A 19,445-nucleotide genomic window follows, 5' to 3' on the forward strand; every position below is an offset into this window, starting at 1 on the left:
TGGAAGATTTTTTTAGTGAGGAAGCACTGTGAGACTAAATTTTGGAATTTACTATCTTTGTTCACAAGAAGAAATTTGATAGTAATCTTAGAAGCCTTGAAGGTTGAGAAAAGCTGAGAGTACTGCTTTGATGGTGAATTTTATGTCAGGTCAAGTTTTAGTCATTTATTTGAACAAAGGGGCTTCCCTGGTGGCTCAGATGGTAAAGAATCTGCCAGCAATGCAAGTTCGGTTCCTGGGTCAGGAAGATCTCCTGGAGTAGAGAATGGCTACCAACTCCAGTACTCTTATCTGGAGAACTCCATGGACAGAGGAGCCTGGTGGGCTACAGTCCATGGGTTCACATAGAGTCGGACACATGGAGCCACTAACACACAGAGTTGTTCAGTAGCATGTGTGGGCACCAATGATACTCCAACACTGTAGTCTATTGGATGAAATTCATATAAACAAAACATCTAAGCACAATGCAGTGAATGCTATGATACTTTTCTACTCAAAGTGTGATGCACTTGGGAATATCATTTAAGTGTTGAATCTTAGATCTCACACCAAACTTATTAAATCAGAATCTGCATTTTAACAAGACATTCAAGTGATTTGTAAGTACATTTAAGTTTGAAGAGCACTTTCAATAACACTACAGCTGAAATAAAAAGAGCACAGGTGATAGTGAGGTTGACTAATTCCACCTGGAAGGTCTTGTTCCTGATCTTACGGGAAATACGTTCAACTTTCCACTGTTCAGCATGATATAACCCATGGCTCAGAGGGTAAAGAATCTGCCTGAAATGCAAGAGACTGGGGTTTGATCCCCTGGAGAAAGAAATGGCAACCCACTCCAGTATTCTTGCCTGGAGAATTCCATGGACAGAGGAGTCTGGAGAGCTACAGTCCACGAGGTTGCAAAGAGTCAGACATGACTGAGTGACTAACATATACTTTTGCCATATATGGCTTTTAGTATGTTCAGGGAAGTTCCTTGTTCTGTAGAGTTTTTGTCATAAATGGATGTTAGATTTTATCAAAAGCTTCTTCTGAATCTATGGAGATGATCATATGGTCTGTATTCTTTGTTAATGTGCTGTGTTATATTGATTGATTTGTGGATATTGAAAAATCCTTGCATTCCTGGGATAAATACTACTTGATCATGGTGTATGATCCTTTTAATGTATTGTTGGATTAGGTCTGCTTGTATTTTGTGGAGGATTTTTGTGCCTATACTTATCAGTGATATTGGCCTATAAGTTTCTTCCGTTGTATTTTCTTTATTTGGTTTTGGTACCAGCGCGATGGTGGCCTCATAGAATGAGTTTGGAAGTACTCCTTCCTCTGCAATTTTTTGAAATAGTTTCAGAAGAAGAGGTGTTAACTCTTCTCTAAAGGTTGGATAGAATTTACCTGTGAAGCCATGTGGTGCCAGACTTTTGTTTGTTTGGAGTTTTACAGATTCAGTTTCAGTACTTGTAACTGGTCTGATCATATTTTCTATTTTTTCTGCTTCCAACTTGGGGAATTGTACCTTTCTAAGAATTTATCCATTTCTTGGAAAGAGGGTTGTTCATTTTATTGGCATACAGTTCCTTGTAGTTATCTCTTATGGTCCTTTGTATTTTTGTGGTGTCAATTGTAATTTCTCCTTTATCATTTATAATTTTATTGATTTGGACCCTGTTTTTTCCTTGATGAATCTGGCTAAAGGTATATCAATTTTGCTTACTTTTTAAAGAACCAGCTTTTGGTTTTGTTCATTTTGTTTTCTTCATCTCCATCTATTTCTGCTCTGATCTTTGTGATTTCTTTCCTTCTACCAACTTTGGGTTTTGTTTGTTCTTTTTACTCTGATTGCTTTATGTATAAGTTTAGGCTGTTTAATTGAGATATTTCTTGTGTCCTGAGGTAGGATTTTACTGCTATAAACTTCTTTCCCTCTTAGAACTGCTTTTGCTGTATACCATAGGTTTTGGATCATCATGCTTTCATTTTTTTATTTGTCTCTAGGTATAAATGATACCCTGTTGGTGAGACTATAAATTGGTATAGCCATTATGGAGAACAGCATGGAGGTTCCTTAAAAAATGGAAACTAGAACTACCATATGATTCTACAATTCCACTCCTGGGCATATATCTAGAGGAAACCATAATTTGAAAAGGTACATGTTAACCCAATGTTTACTGAAGTAGTATTCACAGTAGCTAAGACATACGGTTCATGGGGTCGCAAAGAGTCGGACACGAATGAGCAACTGAACTGACTGACATGGAAGCAACCTAGATGTCCAGCAACAGATGAATGGATAAAGAAACTGAGTATATATATTGAAATATTACTCAGCCATAAAAATGAATGGAAATAATGTATTTGTAGTAACATGGATGGACCTAGAGATTATCATACTAAGTGAAGTAAGCCAGACAAAGACAAATATCATATGATATTGCTTATATGTGGAATCTAAAAAAGTGATACAAATGAACCTATATACAAAACAGAAAGAGACCCACAGACATAGAAAACACACTTAAGGTTACTAAAGGTTTTCCCTTTGGTAGGAGCAAACAAGGACAAACAAGGAGTTTGGAATTAACATATACATACTATTATATATAAAATAGAGCCTGGGTAGCTCAGCTGGTGGAGCATCAGACTTTTAATCTGAGGGTCCAGGGTTCAAATCCCTGTCCAGACAACAAAAATAAATAACTAAACAAATGTACTTTAACCACCATAATGGTCACTGAATTTAAAATACCTAGCCAGCAATATATATTATATATACTTGAATCACTTTGCTTACACCTGAAATTAACACAACATTGTAAATCAACAATACTTCAAAAAATTTTTAAATAGAATTGAAAAACCAGTTGAAGTAAAAAAAAATACTAAGACAAATATCCCAGGAAATTACTATAATAAATTGAAATGTACTGAGGCAAAAAGATTAAATTCAGCTTCAGTCATATTTTAAAGATAATATAAAGTATAGTTTAAGGAAGAGATATTTACTATTTCTTAGAAATGTGAGTGGTATTATTGATTGCTAATAGGTTAATAACTTTTACCAGTGTATTAACTGTCCACTTTATTGATACAAAAAATATTTCTTATAATATCTCTATTGTTCTAACCATCATACAACACATTTTATTGATTACATTCTTCAAATATTTCACCTAACCTTCAGGCTGAGAAATTACTTTGAATTAAAAGAAATGCAAAAAAGCAAAATGACTGTCTAGGAAGGCCTTACAAATAGCTGTGAAAAGAAGAGAAGTGAAAGGCAAAGGAGAAAAGGAAAGATATAAGCATCTGAATGCAGAGTTCCAAAGAATAGCAAGAAGAGATAAGAAAGCCTTCTTCAGCAATCAATGCAAAGAAATAGAGGAAAACAACAGAATGGGAAAGGCTAGAGATCTCTTCAAGAAAATTAGAGACACCAAGGGAACATTTCATGCAAAGATGGGCTCAATAAAGGACAGAAATGGTATGGACCAACAGAAGCAGAAGATATTAAGCAGAGGTGGCAAGAATACACAGAAGAACTGTACAAAAAATATCTTCATGACCAAGATAATCATGCTGGTGTGATCACTGACCTAGAGCCAGACATCCTGGAATGTGAAGTCAAGTGGGCCTTAGAAAGCATCATTACGAACAAAGCTAGTGGAGGTGATGGAATTCCAGTGGAGCTATTCCAAATCCTGAAAGATGATGCTGTGAAAGTGCTGCACTCAATATGCCAGCAACTTTGGACAACTCAGCAGTGGCCACAGGACTGGAAAAGGTCAGTTTTCATTCCAATCCCAAAGAAAGGCAATGCCAAAGAATCCTCAAACTACTGCACAATTGCACTCATCTCACATGCTAGTAAAGTAATGCTCAAAATTCTCCAAGGCAGGCTTCAGCAATATGTGAACCGTGAACTTCCAGATGTTCAAGCTGATTTTAGAAAAGGCAGAGAAACCAGAGATCAAATTGCCAACATCTGCTGGATCATTGAAAAAGCAAGAGAGTTCCATAAAAACATCTATTTCTGCTTTATTGACTATGTCAAAGCCTTTGACTGTGTGGATCACAAGAAACTGTGGAAAATTCTGAAAGAGATGGGAATACCAGACCACCTGATCTGCCTCTTGAGAAATTTGTATGCAGGTCAGGAAGCAACAGTTAGAACTGGACATGGAACAACAGATTGGTTCCAAATAGGAAAAGGAGTACGTCAAGGCTGTATATTGTCACCCTGTTTATTTAACTTATATGCAGAATACATCATGAGAAATGCTGAGCTGGAAGAAGCACAAGCTGGAATCAAGATTGCTGGGAGAAATATCAATAACCTCAGATATGCAGATGACACCACCCTTATGGCAGAAAGTGAAGAGGAACTCAAAAGCCTCTTGATGAAAATGAAAGTGGAGAGTGAAAAAGTTGGCTTAAAGCTCAACATTCAGAAAACGAAGATCATGGCATCCGGTCCCATCACTTCATGGGAAATAGATGGGGAAACAGTGGAAACAGTGTCAGACTTTATTTTCCTGGGCTCCAAAAATCACTGCAGATGGTGACTGCAGCCATGAAATTAAAAGACGCTTACTCCTTGGAAGGAAAGTTATGGCCAACCTAGATAGCATATTGAAAAGCAGAGACATTACTTTGCCAACAAAAGTTCGTCTAGTCAAGGCTATGGTTTTTCCTGTGGTCATGTACGGATGTGAGAGTTGGACTGTGAAGAAGGCTGAGTGCCGAAGAATTGATGCTTTTGAACTGTGGTGTTGGAGAATACTCTTGAGAGTCCCTTGGACTGCAAGGAGATCCAACCAGTCCATTCTGAAGGAGATCAGCCCTGGGATTTCTTTGGAAGGAATGATGCTAAAGCTGAAACTCCAGTACTTTGGCCACCTCATGCGAAGAGTTGACTCATTGGAAAAGACTCTGATGCTGGGAGGGATTGAGGGCAGGAGGAGAAGGGGACGACAGAGGATGAGATGGCTGGATGGCATCACTGACTCAATGAACGTGAGTCTGGGTGAACTCCAGGAGTTGGTGATGGACAGGGAGGCCTGGCGTGCTGCAATTCATGGGGTTGCAAAGAGTCGGAAACGACTGAGTGACTGAACTGAACTGAACTGATCCTAAAAATAGTGAAGAGAAATTTATAGAGTGAAGAGATGATAGGGTAAGATAGATAATGTAGGTGAGTAGTGATGGGATAGATGATCAGAAAATTAAATCAAGTAAGATTAAGTCTTGGGCATTATTTCAATATGACAAATGGATCAACGTGAGTAGTTTACATATCACTTCTTTTCCAAAAATTATCAGAGAATTATTGAGACAAAAACCTAGTGGAGTAAATACCCATGGAATCTGAACCATAAAATTAACTAGAATGTTATTAATTGCTTTTTCTATTGTACCTAACTCAATCTTTCTAGCACTACTCAGTTAAATCAAACCTAATTGTAGATACATGAAACTATAATCAACTTAGAACACCACTAATCTGAAAGACTAGTTTTCTACATGTGGGATAATCATAAATTTCTTAGAGAAAGATGTTGAATTTTCTTTTGTACTCTAAATTTCTGTGTTCCATACAAAAGGCATGGCTTAAATAAATGCTTGTTGATTAAAGAGTAAATAACAAAATAATATGGAAAATTTTTAGAGATGATGGTTTTAGCCTCTAAATATGTATTTGGACCCCAAATCTTTACATCCTGTCCTGCCCTTGAATTCACATCTGCTAACCTGTGAAATCCAGACTTAAGTTTCTGATTGTTCATGTTAATTATCTAAAACTCATCTGTTTTTTTCCCCCTCAATCATTCTCACATTGATGAAGCTCACTCTTAGAGGTTCCAGAATTGTTCTACTGGCTCTGTTATGACCAGAACACCCCCCCTTCAAGTGGTCTCCTGAAATTAAACCTCTCATCCTGATTTGCCAACTGACACCCCATTCAATCTACTAGATTTACGTGGGAGGAGGATGGCTTCATTCTGGCAAACTCTCTTTGAGCAAATCAGCTCTAATTTTCCTATCAATGTTAATTTTAAAGCAGCATCATTAATCTTTAAGAGTCCAAGGCTGTAGGAGAAAAATATAATGAATAAATCTCTCCTTTTCCCCTTTCTACATTCCTCCAGACACATGGATACTGTTAGATAGAAGCTGGAAAAAAAGTTTTCTTTCTTAGCCCTGCATGTCTTAATTTCATTGCCTATGGTCCTGACCTATAGAACAGGTTTACTCTTCCATATTTTCCCAGCAGCTGCAGTATCAAATGCTATGCTTTCTGTTTTACTTCATTTTATGGAAAAGTAATATAGTAGAAATGTGAAAACTGAAGGTTTCTTCTGAATGGTTGGGAATGAGTTCTACCGGTATAGAGACAGTTGATCTATTACAGTGGTTTCCCGCAATATATGATCTATAGTTCCCATACTTCACTGAATTTGATTTTGATCAATGATTAAATTAGAAGTGTAGTAACATGGAGTAAACTATCTCTCTGAGAAAAAATACTGTATTTCATCATGTTATTTAAACCTGGGAATTAACTGTTGTTCAAATCAGTAAACAGATAATTATATAGTAACATTTTTCACTTCAGTTCAGTTCAGTCACTCAGTTGTGTTCCACTCTTTGCAACCACATGGACTGCAGCACGCAAGGCTTCCCTGTCTGTCACCAACTTCTGGAGTTCACTCAAACTCATGTCCATCGAGTTAGTGATGCCATCCAGCCATCTCATCCTCTGTCACCCGCTTCTCCTCCTGTCTTTAATCTTTCCCAGCATCGGAGTCTCTTCAAATGAGTCAGTTCTTTGCATCAGGTGGCCAAAACATTGGGGTTCAGCTTCAGCATTTGTTCTTCCAATGAATATACAGGACTGATCTCCTTTAGGATTGACTGATTGGATCTCCTTGCAGTCCAAGGGACTCTCAAGAGTCTTCTCCAACACCACAGTTCAAAAGCATCAATTCTTCAGTGCTCTGCTTTCTTTATAGTCCAACTCTTATATCCATACAAGACTGGTGGAAAAGCATTAGACTTGACTAGTTGGACCTTGGTTGGCAAAGTAATGTCTGCGCTTTTTAATATGCAGTCTAGGTTGGTCATAGCTTTTCTTCCAAGGAGTAAACCTCTTTTAATTTCATGGCTGCAGTCACCATCTGCAGTGACTTTGGAGCCACCCAAAATAAAGTCTCTCACTGTTTCCATTGTTTCCCCATCTATTTGCCATGAAGTGATGGGACCAGATACCATGATCTTCATTTTCTGAATGTTGAGTTTTAAGCCAACTTTTTCACTCTCCTCTTTCGCTTTCATCAAGAGGCTCTTTAGTTCTTCTTCCCTTCTGCCATAGGGGTGGTTTCATCTGCATATCTGAGGTTATTGATATTTCTCCTGGCAATCTTGATTCCAGTTTTTGCTTCATCCAGCCTGGCATTTCGCATGATGTACTCTGCATATAAGTTAAATAAGCAGGGTGACAATACACAGCCTTGACATACTCCTTTCCCGATTTGCAACCAGTCTGTTGTTCCATGTCCAGTTCTAACTGTTGCTTCTTGACCTGCATACAGGTTTCTCAGGAGGCAGGTCAGGTGGTCTGGTATTACCATCTCTTGAAGAATTTTCCGCAGTTTATTGTGATCACACAGTCAAAGGCTTTGGCATAGTCAATAAAGCAGAAATAGATGTTTTTCTGGAACTCTCTTGCTTTTTCCATGATCCAGTGGATGTTGGCAATTTGATCTCTGGTTCCTCTGCCTTTTCTAAAACCAGCTTGAACATCTGGAAGTTCACGGTTCACATATTGCTGAAGCCTGGCTTGGAGAATTTTGAGCATCACTTTACTAGTGTGTGAGATGAGTGCAATTGTGTGGTAGTTTGAGCATTCTTTGGCATTGCCTTTCTTTGGGATTGGAATGAAGACTTACCTTTTCCAGTCCTGTGGCCTCTGCTGAGTTTTCCAAATTTGCTGGCATATTGAGTGCAGCACTTTCACAGCATCATCTTTCAGGATTTGAAATAGCTCAACTGGAATTCAGTATACAACTCAGTTATTTATAGTATATTCACAAAATTGTGTACCAATCACTACTATCTAATTTATGAGCATTTTCATCAAAAGTGCCACATAAGCCAGAAATAAACCCACATATTTATGGCCAATTGATCTATGATAATGGGGGCAAGAATATACAATGGAGAAAAGACATTAAGTGGTGCTTGGAAAATTGGATAGCTGAATGTTTAAAAAATGAAATTAGAACATTCTCTAACACCATATACAACAATAAACTAAAAATAGATTGAAGATCTAAATATAGGACCAGATACTATAAAACTCCTAGAGGAAAACATATGCAGAATACTTTTTGACTTAAATCACAGAAATTATTTTTTTTTGGATCCATCTCCTAGAGTAATGGAAATAAAAACAAAAATAAACAAATGGGACCTAACTAAACTTGAAAGCTTTCACACAGAAAGGGAAACCATAGATAAAATGAAGAGACAACCATTGGAGTGGGAGAAAATATTTGCAAGTGATATTACTGACAAGGGATTACTTTTCCAAATATATAAACTGTTCATTCAGCATAATATCAGAAAACAAACACAATCAAAAATGGGCAGATGACCTAAACAGACATTTCTCCAAAGAAGACAGACAGAAGTCTAACAGGCACATGAACGTTGCTAATTATTAGAAAAATGCAAATCAAAACTACAATGAGGTATCACCTTATACTGGTAAGAAAGGTCATTATTAAAATGTCTACAAATAATAAATGTTGGAGAGGGTGTGAAGAAAAGGGAACCCTCCTACACTGTTGGTGGGAATGTATAATGAATTGGTACAGCCACTATGAAAAACAGTATGGAGGTTCTTTAAAACTAAAAATAGAGTTACTAAATGATCCTCCATTTCAAATCCTGAGCATATATTCAGAAAAAAAAAAAGAAAATTCTAATTTACGAAGCTACATGCATCCCAGTGTTCACAGCAGCACTAGTCTCAATTGCTAAGACATGGAAGCGACCCAAGTGTCACTAGACAGATGAGTGAATACAGATTAGGAAAATATACACAATGGAGTATTACTCAGCCATAAAAACAGTAAAATAATGCCATTTGCAGCAACATAATTAACATATTAAATGAAGTAGATCAGACAGAGAAAGACATATGTCATATGACATCACTTATATGTGAAATCTAAAAAAAAAAAATGATATAAATAAACTTACTATAAAAGAGAAATAGACTCAAACATGATAAACAAAGTTATGGTTACCAAAGGGAAGAGCAGGAGGTAGGGGAAATAAATTACTAATTTGGGATTGATAGGTAGATACTATATATAGATACATACTATATAGAACAAGGAACTATATTCAGTATCTATCTATCTATATACATACCTACCTATCTATCTGTCCATCTATATGTAAACTGAATCACTTTGTTGTATACCCAAAACTAATACAACATTGTAAATTAACTATACTACAATTTTAAAAAATTGAAAAATGAAAACTTCCCAACACTAAAAATAATTTAATAACAGGATGAAAATAAACATTTCACTGAAGAAAGTATTAGGAATAGCTAAATGTATTATCTAATAAATGTAGTTCTTTTCAGTTTAAATGATTGCTGTATAATTCTCCAATTAATAAAAATTTAAATGGCCCCCAAAATGCCTCATAACCATTAGCAGTCATTCTCCATTCCCCTTTCCCCCATTTCTTCTCAATGGCTACTCTATTTTCTGTCTGTATGGTTTTACTTATGCTGGATATTTCATATAGTGGAACCACAGAATATGTGGTTGTTCAGGAGAGGGTTAGCACATATTGCTTAGGTTACTTAAACTTTTGCACATTCCCAGGTAAGGTCTATTTTTAGGACAAGCCTTTGGCCAAGTCCTAGGAGCTGTGTTTTGAGCCCTTGAAATGCTCAACCTGCTAAGAGTGTTTCTGAATGCTGGAGGACTTGAACTAAGGTGTATCAGATGATTTATGCTAACAATGTGATTTCTGGTGAACGCCTGTTTTTTGCTCTTGGGGTCTTGAGTCTGGATAGCCAAATTGAGTATCTAAGTGTGAGTAGATGTCCGTGTCTATGGACTGATTCTACATAAAAATTTTGGATATCACAGCTTCCCTGAATGGTAATACTTTGCTTGTGTTTTCACACATTGTTGTTATGAGAATTAAACACATCCTAAAATCACTGCTGATGGTGATTGCAGACATGAAATTAAAAGACGCTTACTCCTTGGAAGGAAAGTTATGACCAACCTAGATAGCATATACTCCAATGTTCATCGCAGCACTGTTTATAATAGCCAGGACATGGAAGCAACCTAGATGTCCATCAGCAGATGAATGGATAAGAAAGCTGTGGTACATATACACAATGGAGTATTACTCAGCCATTAAAAAGAATACATTTGAATCCGTTCTAATGAGGTGGATGAAACTGGAGCCTATTATACAGAGTGAAGTAAGCCAGAAAGATAAACACCAATACAGTATACTAACGCATATATATGGAATTTAGAAAGATGGTAACAATAACCCTGTATATGAGACAGCAAAAGAGACACTGATGTATAGAACAGTCTTTTGGACTCTGTGGGAGAGGGAGAGGGTGGGATGATTTGGGAGAATGGCATTGAAATATGTATAATATCATATATGAAACGAGTTTCCAGTCCAGGTTCGATGCACGATACTGGATGCTTGGGGCTGGTGCAATGGGACGACTCAGAGGGATGGTATGGGGAGGGAGGAGGGAGGAGGGTTCAGGATGGGGAACACATGTATACCTGTGGCGGATTCATTTTGATATATGGCAAAACCAATACAATATTGTAAAGTTAAAAAATAAAATAAAAATTAAAAAAAATTAAATAAAATTTAAAAAAGAAAAGAAAAGCAGAGATATTACTTTGCCAACAAAGGTCTGTCTAGTCAAGGCTATGGTTTTCCCAGTGGTCATGTATGGATGTGAGAGTTGGACTGTGAAGAAAGCTGAGCGCCGAAGAATTGATGTTTTTGAACCGTGGTATTGGAGAAGACTCTTGAGAGTCCCTTGGACTGCAAGGAGATCCAACCAGTCCATTCTGAAGGAGATCAGCCCTGGGTGTTCATTGGAAGGACTGATGCTGAAGCTGAAACTCCAGTACTTTGGCCACCTCATGAGAAGAGAGGACTCATTGGAAAACACTCTGATGCTGGGAGGGATTGAGGGCAGGAGGAGAAGGGGACGACAGAGGATGAGATGGCTGGATGGCATCACCGACTTGATGGACATGAGTTTGAGTGAACTCTGGGAGTTGGTGATGGACAGGGAGGCCTTGCGGGCTGTGATTCATGGGGTCTCAAAGAGTTGGACATGACTGAGCGACTGAACTGAATTGAGCTGAACTGATGTGACCTCATTTGGAGAGTACACCTGGAAGCTTATACCTGGTTTCTCCCAGACGTCTCTCCATGCACTTTTTCATTTTTGCTGATTTTGGTCTGTATCTTTTCACTATAGTAAATCATAACTACAAATATAATAGCTCTGGCTCTTACGAGTTCTTCTAGTGAACCATTGAGACTGAGGATAGTCTTGGAAACCAATGACACAGTGACATTTGTGTTGGTTTCTCTCATTTAGTGAACCTTTCAAGGTTCATCCATACCATAGCATGTATTAGTACTCCATTCCTCTTTACTGTCAAATAATTTTCCATTGTATGAACTTAGCTTACTTTGTTTATGAATTTTCTTATTAATGAACATTTTGGTTGTTTCCAGTTTGGGGATATTATAAATATTGAGGCTGCAAAAATTCATGTACAAGTTTTTCTATAAACAAATGTTTTAAATTTTCTTTTGTATAACCAGGGTTGGAGTTTCTAGGTCATAAGGTAACTATATATTTAACTTTTTGAGGAACTGCCAAATTGTTTTCAATGGTGATGCATCATTTTATACAACTGTGTGTGTGTACTCAGTCACTCAGTCATGTCCAACTCTTTGTGACCCATGGACTGTAGGCTGCCAGGCTCCTATTTTACATTTTATGTCTAGATTATTATTCATATTGATCTGATTTTTCCATACTGTATAAATAAGGTATTCAATTGAATTTTTCCACAGAGACAGTCAAGTGTTAAAACAGTATTAATAAATTAGTTTATCACTATATATCTCTGCTGACATAAGATTTCACCTATACAACAAATACTTACATATAAATTGTCTGTTTACTCATTAAGTTCTTGGAAATCTTGTACTAAATGTATCTTAGATTCTTAATATATTTTGTTGCTCTTGTCAATGACATCGTATTCCTATTTTACTTTTAGTGGGATTTGCTATTTATATTTATGCTGATTTTTGTACTGAAAAAGCTACCTGAATTTTAAAAAATTTCCTCCTGAAGTACAACCTTTAATAGAACTGGTAAGGAGGGAATGTGAATGGCAAATTCTCTTAGTCTTTGACTAAAAATACCCTCCTTTTATCCATATCTTCATGATATATTTTGTGTATAAAATCTTTGGTTAATTGATATTTACCTTTAGCACTATGGGAATATTATTCTAGTCTTTTGGGATTTATTTGGGCAATTGACTACTGCAAAATAAATTTTTGTTGTTAATTATGGAATTTTCTTTCTGATGGCATTTATATTTTCCTCATTCTTCTTTATTTTCTTTTAGATATGTAAGATTTCACTAGAATATGGTCCAGTTCCTTTAATTTTAGGATTCGCATCTTTTGCAATTGCAGAAAATTCTCAGCCATTTTTAAAATTATGGCTTTTCACCATTTGTCTCCTCTTATGAAACGTCTATTTTTACATATTGTCTTTTTATTATTTCTTCAGTGTTTCTTAATCTCTCTCACATTTTTCAACTCTTCAACTTCCTGTGTTGAAATCTAATTCCCTCAAATATTTCTTCAAATACACTGACGGCAGCTATGTCTAGTTTATAAATATTTATTGGAGTTTAGTTGATTTACAACGTTGTGTTAATTTCTGCAATACAGCACAATGAATAACATATATAGAGAAATACATATATCAACTCTCTTTTTCAACTTTTTTCTCATATAGGTCATGGTTGTTGTTGTTCAGTCACTCAGTCATATCCAGCTCTTGCAACCCCATGGACTTCAGCATGTCATGCTTCCCTGTCCTTCACTATCTCCTAGAGTTTTCCCAAACTCATGTTCAATGAGTCAATAATGCCATTCAACCATCTCATCCTCTGTCACCCCATTCTCCTACTGCCCGCAATCTTTCCCAGCATCAAGGTCTTTCCCAATGAGTTGGCTCTTTGCATCAGGTGGCCCAAGTATTGGAACATCAGCTTCAGCATCAGTCCTTCCAATAAATATTCAGGGTTGATTTCCTTTAGGATTGACTGGTTTGATCTTCTTGCACTCTGAGGGACTCTGAAGAGTTTTCTCCAACACCGCAGTTGGAAACCATCAATTCTTCAGCTCTCACCTTTTCTTTTGGTCCAACTCTAACATCCATACATGACCACTGGAAAAACCATGGCTTTGACTAGAGGGACTTGTGTCAGCAAAGTAATGTCTCTGCTTTTTAATATGCTGTCTAGATTGGTCATCGGAGAAGGCAATGGCACCCCACTCCAGTACTCTTGCCTGGAAAATCCCATGGATGGAGGAGCCTGGTGGGCTGCCATCCATGGGGTCGCATAGAGTCGGACACGACTGAAGCGACTTAGCAGTAGCAGCAGCAGTAGATTGGTCATAGCTTTTCTTCCAAGGAGCAAGCGTCTTTTAATTTCATGGCTGCAGTCACTATCCACAGTGATTTGGAGCCCAAGAAAATACAGTCTGTCACTGTTTCCATTGTTTCCCCATTTATTTGCCATGAAGTGATGGGACCAGATGCCATGATCTTAGTTTTTTGAATGTTGAGTTTAAACCAGCTTTTTCACTTTCCTCTTTCACTTTCATCAACAGGCTCTATAGTTCCTCTTTGCTTTCTGCCATAAGGGTGGTGTCCTCTGCACATCAGAAGTTACTGACATTTCTCCTCACAATCTTGATTCCAGCTTCAGCTTCATCCAGCCCGGCATTTCGCATGATGTTACACTGCATATAAGTTAAATAAGCAGGGTGACAATATACAGCCTTGATGTACTACTTTCTCAATTTGGAACCAGTCTCTTGTTCCATATCTGGTTCTGTTGCTTCTTGACCTATATACAGGTTTTACAGGAAGCAGGTTAGGTGGTCTGATATTTCCACATCTTTATGAATTTCCAGTTTGTTATCATGCACACAGTAAAAGGCTTTAGTGTAGTTAATGTAGCTGATGGTTTTGTGGAATTCCCTTGTTTTTTCTATGATCCAATGGATGTTGGTAATTATATCTCTCTTCCTCTGCCTTTGCTAAATCCAGTTTGTACATCTGGAAGTATTTGGTTCACTTACTGTTGAAGCCTGATTTGAAGGATTTTGAGCTTTGCCTTGCTAGCATATGAAATGAAAGTAATTGTATGGTAGTTTAAACATTTTTTTGGCATTTCCCTTCTTTGGGATTGGAATGAAAACTGACCTTTTCCAGTCCTATGGCCACTGCTGAAATTTCCAAATTTGCTGGCATATTGAATGCAGCACTTTAACAGCATCATCTTTTTGGATTTGAAATAGCTCAGCTGGAATTCTATCACCTCCACTAACTTTATTCATAGTGATGCTTCCTAAGAGACACTTGACTTTACACTCCAGGATATCTGGCTCTAGGTGAGTGACCACTCTATTGTGGTTATCAAGGTCATTAAGGCCTTTTTTGTACAGTTCTGTGTATTCTTGCCACCTCTTCTTAATATCTTCTGCTTCAACGGAAGGTCATTATAAAGTATTGATTAGAGTTCCTTGTGTTATACAGCAGTTCCTTATTAGTTATCTATTTGATAATATATATGCATAGTGGTGAGTATATGTCAGTCTCCCAACTTATCCCTCTCCTCTTTTCTCTTCCATAAGTTTGTTTTCTACATCTGTGACCATATTTCTGTTTTGTAAATAAGTTCATTTGAATCATCTTTTAAGATTCTGCATGTAAGCAGTATCATATGATATCTGCCTTTCTCTATCTAACTTACTTCACTTAGTATGATAATTTTTAGGTCTATTCATGTTGCTGCAGATAGCATTATTTCATTCTTTTTTATGGCTAAATGCTATCCAATTGCATATATTCAGTTCAGTTCAGTTGCTCAGTCATGTTCGACTCTTTGAAACCCCATGAATCGCAGCACGCCAGACCTCCCTGTCCATCACTAACTCCCGGAGTTCACTCAGACTCACGTCCATTGAGTCGGTGATACCATCCAGCCATCTCAACCTCTGTCATCCCCTTCTCCTCCTGCCCCCAATCTCTCCCAGCATCAGAGTCTTTTCCAATGAGTCAACTCTTCGCATGAGGTGGCCAAAGTACTGGAGTTTCAGGTTTAGCATCATTCCTTCCAAAGAACACCCAGGACTGATCTCCTTTAGAATGGACTGGCTGGATCTCCTTGCAGTCCAAGGGACTCTCAAGAGTCTTCTCCAATACCACAGTTCAAAAGCATCAGTTCTTTGGCGCTCAGCTTTCTTCACAGTCCAACTCTCACATCCATACATGACCACAGGAAAAACCATAGCCTTGACTAGACGGACCTTTGTTGTCTCTGCCTTTGAATATGCTATCCAGGTTGGTCATAACTTTCCTTTCAAAGAGTAAGTGTCTTTTAATTTCATGGCAGCAGTCACCATCTGCAGTGATTTTGGAGCCCCCCAAAATAAAGTCTGACACTGTTTCCCCAACTATTTGCCATGAAGTGATGGGCCCAGATGCCATGATCTTCGTTTTCTGAATGTTGAGCTTTAAGCCAACTTTTTCACTCTCCTCTTTCACTCTCATTAAGAGGCTTTTTAGTTCCTCTTCACTTTCTGCCATAAGGATAGTATCATCTACATATCTGAGGTTATTGATATTTCTCCTGCTTAGGGGTCTATTTTACTGCTCTAACTATGTTTTACCGTTAATATTTGATTCCTAGATTTACCTAACAAGTCTACATCTTTTTTTTTTAATGTATTAAATTATTTTTGCTTATTAAAGTATGTTATTTTGTCCCTCTTGCTTTCCTTGTTTGTATGCTCTATCTATAACTTCTTCAGTTCTATGCATTTTTCAGTAAACTAACAATAAATGGACCTCAAAATAGCTTTGCCCTCAATCTCCTGAATTTTTATAATCTCATTGCTGGCATTTTCTAATTATGTGATATTTAAATTTTAAATTTAATCTTTGGCCAAAGAGTTATTAGTGATATTTTTGTTTTTGTTTTTCATTTAACTAGTTTTAAAGTACCTTTTTTTATTAATTACTAGTTTATTTTCTATGGTTAGAATATGGAATTTGCTCAATTTCTGCTCTGTGGTGTTTGTGAGAACTTTCCAACGTATCAAAATCACCTGAAAAAACTATGTATTATGTTGTGTCTTTTTTTTTTTTCTAGCAACCCATATTAATTAAGATTGTCTAAGTGTTTTTTAAAAAATCAATAATGGTTGTACTAGTAGTGTTATTTGCTTAGTTGTGTCTGACTATACAATGCCATGGATTGTAGCCCTCCAGGCTCCTCTGTCCATTGGATTCTCCAGGCAAGCATACTGGAATAATGGTTGTGGCTTAACTGAAATAATAAAGTTATTTTCCTGTTGCTACAATCGTCGAGCACAGCTGTCACTGGACTGTTGATATGTTCTGAGAAATGGTTCAGGAATCTAGCTTCCTATTGCCTCCCTAGGGCAGTGCGTCTCCAAGGGTAGCAAACTACAAATTGTTATCTGTCTGCAACAAAGTAAGGAGCTTGTGTGTTTGTTAGTCTCTCAGTAGGGTCCGTTTCTTTGCAGCTCCATGGACTGTAGCCTATCAGGTTCCTCTATCCATGAAATTCTTTAGGCAAGAATCCTGGAGTAGCTATGTATTCCCTTCTCTGGAGGATCTTCCCAACCCAGGACTCAAATCAAGGTCTCCTGCATTGCAGGCAGATTCTTTCTGTCCTAGCCACTCAGCTTGTGAAAATGAAAGTGAAAGTTGTTCAGTCGTGGCCAACTCTTTGCGACTCCATGGACTGTGGAATTCTCTAGGCCAGAATACTGGAGTGGGTAGCCTTTCCCTTCTCCAGGGGAACTTCCCAACCCAGGGATTGAACCCAGGTCTCCCACATTATAGGTGGATTCTTTACCAGCTGAACACAAGGGAAGCCAAGAATACTGGAATGGGTAGCCTATCCCTTCTCCAGTGGATCTTCCCAACCCAGGAATAGAACCAGGGTCTCCTGCGTTGTAGGTAGATTCTTTACCAACTGAGCTATCAGGGACTTTCACTTTCACTATCACACTGCTTAGTTCCATTGGTGTATTATTAATAGCAAGACTTTTTCAATGAAGGAATCAGTGCTTGCCTTAGGAATTTGGGGTTCTTTACTGTGTTCTCTATCAGGGTGAACAGCTGAAAGAATTGTCAGGCTATATTTTTTACTGATAGTGATGCCAAGAGAATGCCAGAGAATACTCAAACTACCGCACAAGTGCACTCATCACACACACTAGCAACAGTTAGAGCTGTACATGGAAAAATGGACTGGTTCCAAATAGGAAAAGGAGTACATCAAGGCTGTATATTGTCACCCTGCTTATTTAACTTATATGCAGAGTACATCATGAGAAACGCTGGGCTGGATGAAGCACAAGCTGGAATCAAGATTGCCAGGAGAAATATCAATAACCTCAGATATGCAGATGACACCACCCTTATGGCAGAAAAGGAAGAACTAAAGAGCCTCTTGATGAAAATGAAAGAGAAGAGTGAAAAGTTGGCTTAAAACTCAACATTCAGAAAATGAAGATCATGGCATCCAGTCCCATCACTTCATGGCAAATAGATGGGGAAATAGTGGAAACAGTGACAGACTTTATTTTCTTGGGCTCCAAAATCACTGCAGATGGTGACTGCAGCCATGAAATTAAAAGACGTTTACTCCTTGGAAGTAAAGTTATGACCAACTTAGACAGCCTATTAAAAATCAAAGACAATTATGTAAAGTTTAAAAATAAAATAAAATAAAATAAAAAAATAAAATAAAAATCAAAGACATTATTTTGCCAATAAAGGTCACTCTAGTCAAGACTATGGTTTTTCCAGTAGTCATGTATGGATGTGAGATTTGGACTATAAAGACAGCTGAAAGCCAAAGAATTGATGCTTTTGAACTGAGGTGTTGGAGAAGACTCTTAAGAGTCCCTTGGACTGCAAGGAGATCCAACCAGTCTATTCTGAAGGCAATCAGTCTGAATATTCATTGGATGGACTGATGCTGAAGCTGAAGCTCCAATACTTTGGCCACCTGATGCGAAGAACTGAATATCTGAAAAGACCTTGATGCTGGAAAAGATTGAAAGTGGGAGGAGAAGGGGACGACAGAGGATGAGATGGTTGGATGGTATCACTGACTCAATGGACATGAGTTTGGGTAAACTCTAGGAGTTGGTGATGGACAAGGAGGCCTGGCGTGCTGCAGTCTATGGGGTCACAAAGAGTTGGACATGACTGAGCGACTGAACTGAACTGAACTGATGCCAAGAGGTGGTATATATCATTCTGCTCACTTTGCATTGTTTAGAACTCACATGACCTCAGGAAGCTATAAGAAAAACTGGAAAAATATATGATATCTGAGTAAGAGGGAAAACAATAATGGATCTTTGTGAACATAATAATCTTTGCCACAACTTTTTCTGTGTTTTCCATTCCCCATGCTCATCTTAGGAATATTTGCATCACTTCTTGTTCTCATCACATTATTAATACACTACATATCATATAGATCTTTCTCAACTAATGATAGGATTCAGTTCAGTTCAGTTCAGTTGCTCAGTCGTGTCCAATTCTTTGCTACCCCATGCACTGCAACACACCAGGGTTCCTTGTCCATCACCAACTCCCAGCACTTGCTCAAATTCATTTCATTGAGTCAGTGATGTCATCCAACCGTCTTGTCGTCTGTGGTCCCCTTCTCCTCCTGCATTCATTCTTTCCCAGCATCAGGGTCTTTTCCAAAGAGTCAGCTCTTCACATCAGATGGCCAAAGTATTGGAACTTCAGCTTCAGCATCAGTCCTTACAATGAACATTCAGGGTTGATTTCTTTTAGGATTGACTGGTTTAATCTCCTTGCAGTCCAAGGGACTCTCAAGAGTCCTCCCCAACACCAAAATTCAAAAGCATCAATTCTCCAGCGCTAAGCCTTCTTTATGGTCTAACTCTCACATCCATACATGACTACTGGAAATTTATCATTCAAATTTATGATTCTGAAA

At 37.8% G+C, this 19,445-nt stretch overlaps 1 non-coding gene across 1 annotated transcript; it reads left to right on the forward strand.

Annotated features, from left to right (window-relative positions):
• The first annotated feature begins 2,622 nt into the window (after nt 1–2,622).
• Nucleotides 2,623–2,695, forward strand: TRNAK-UUU (transfer RNA lysine (anticodon UUU)). The gene has a single exon. It is a non-coding gene; the product is annotated as a tRNA-Lys (tRNA).
• Nucleotides 2,696–19,445: the final 16,750 nt, after the last annotated feature.

Source organism: Bubalus kerabau, chromosome 2 (assembly GCF_029407905.1).
Source record: "Bubalus kerabau isolate K-KA32 ecotype Philippines breed swamp buffalo chromosome 2, PCC_UOA_SB_1v2, whole genome shotgun sequence".
In the NCBI taxonomy this organism is placed as follows: Eukaryota; Metazoa; Chordata; class Mammalia; order Artiodactyla; family Bovidae; genus Bubalus; species Bubalus kerabau.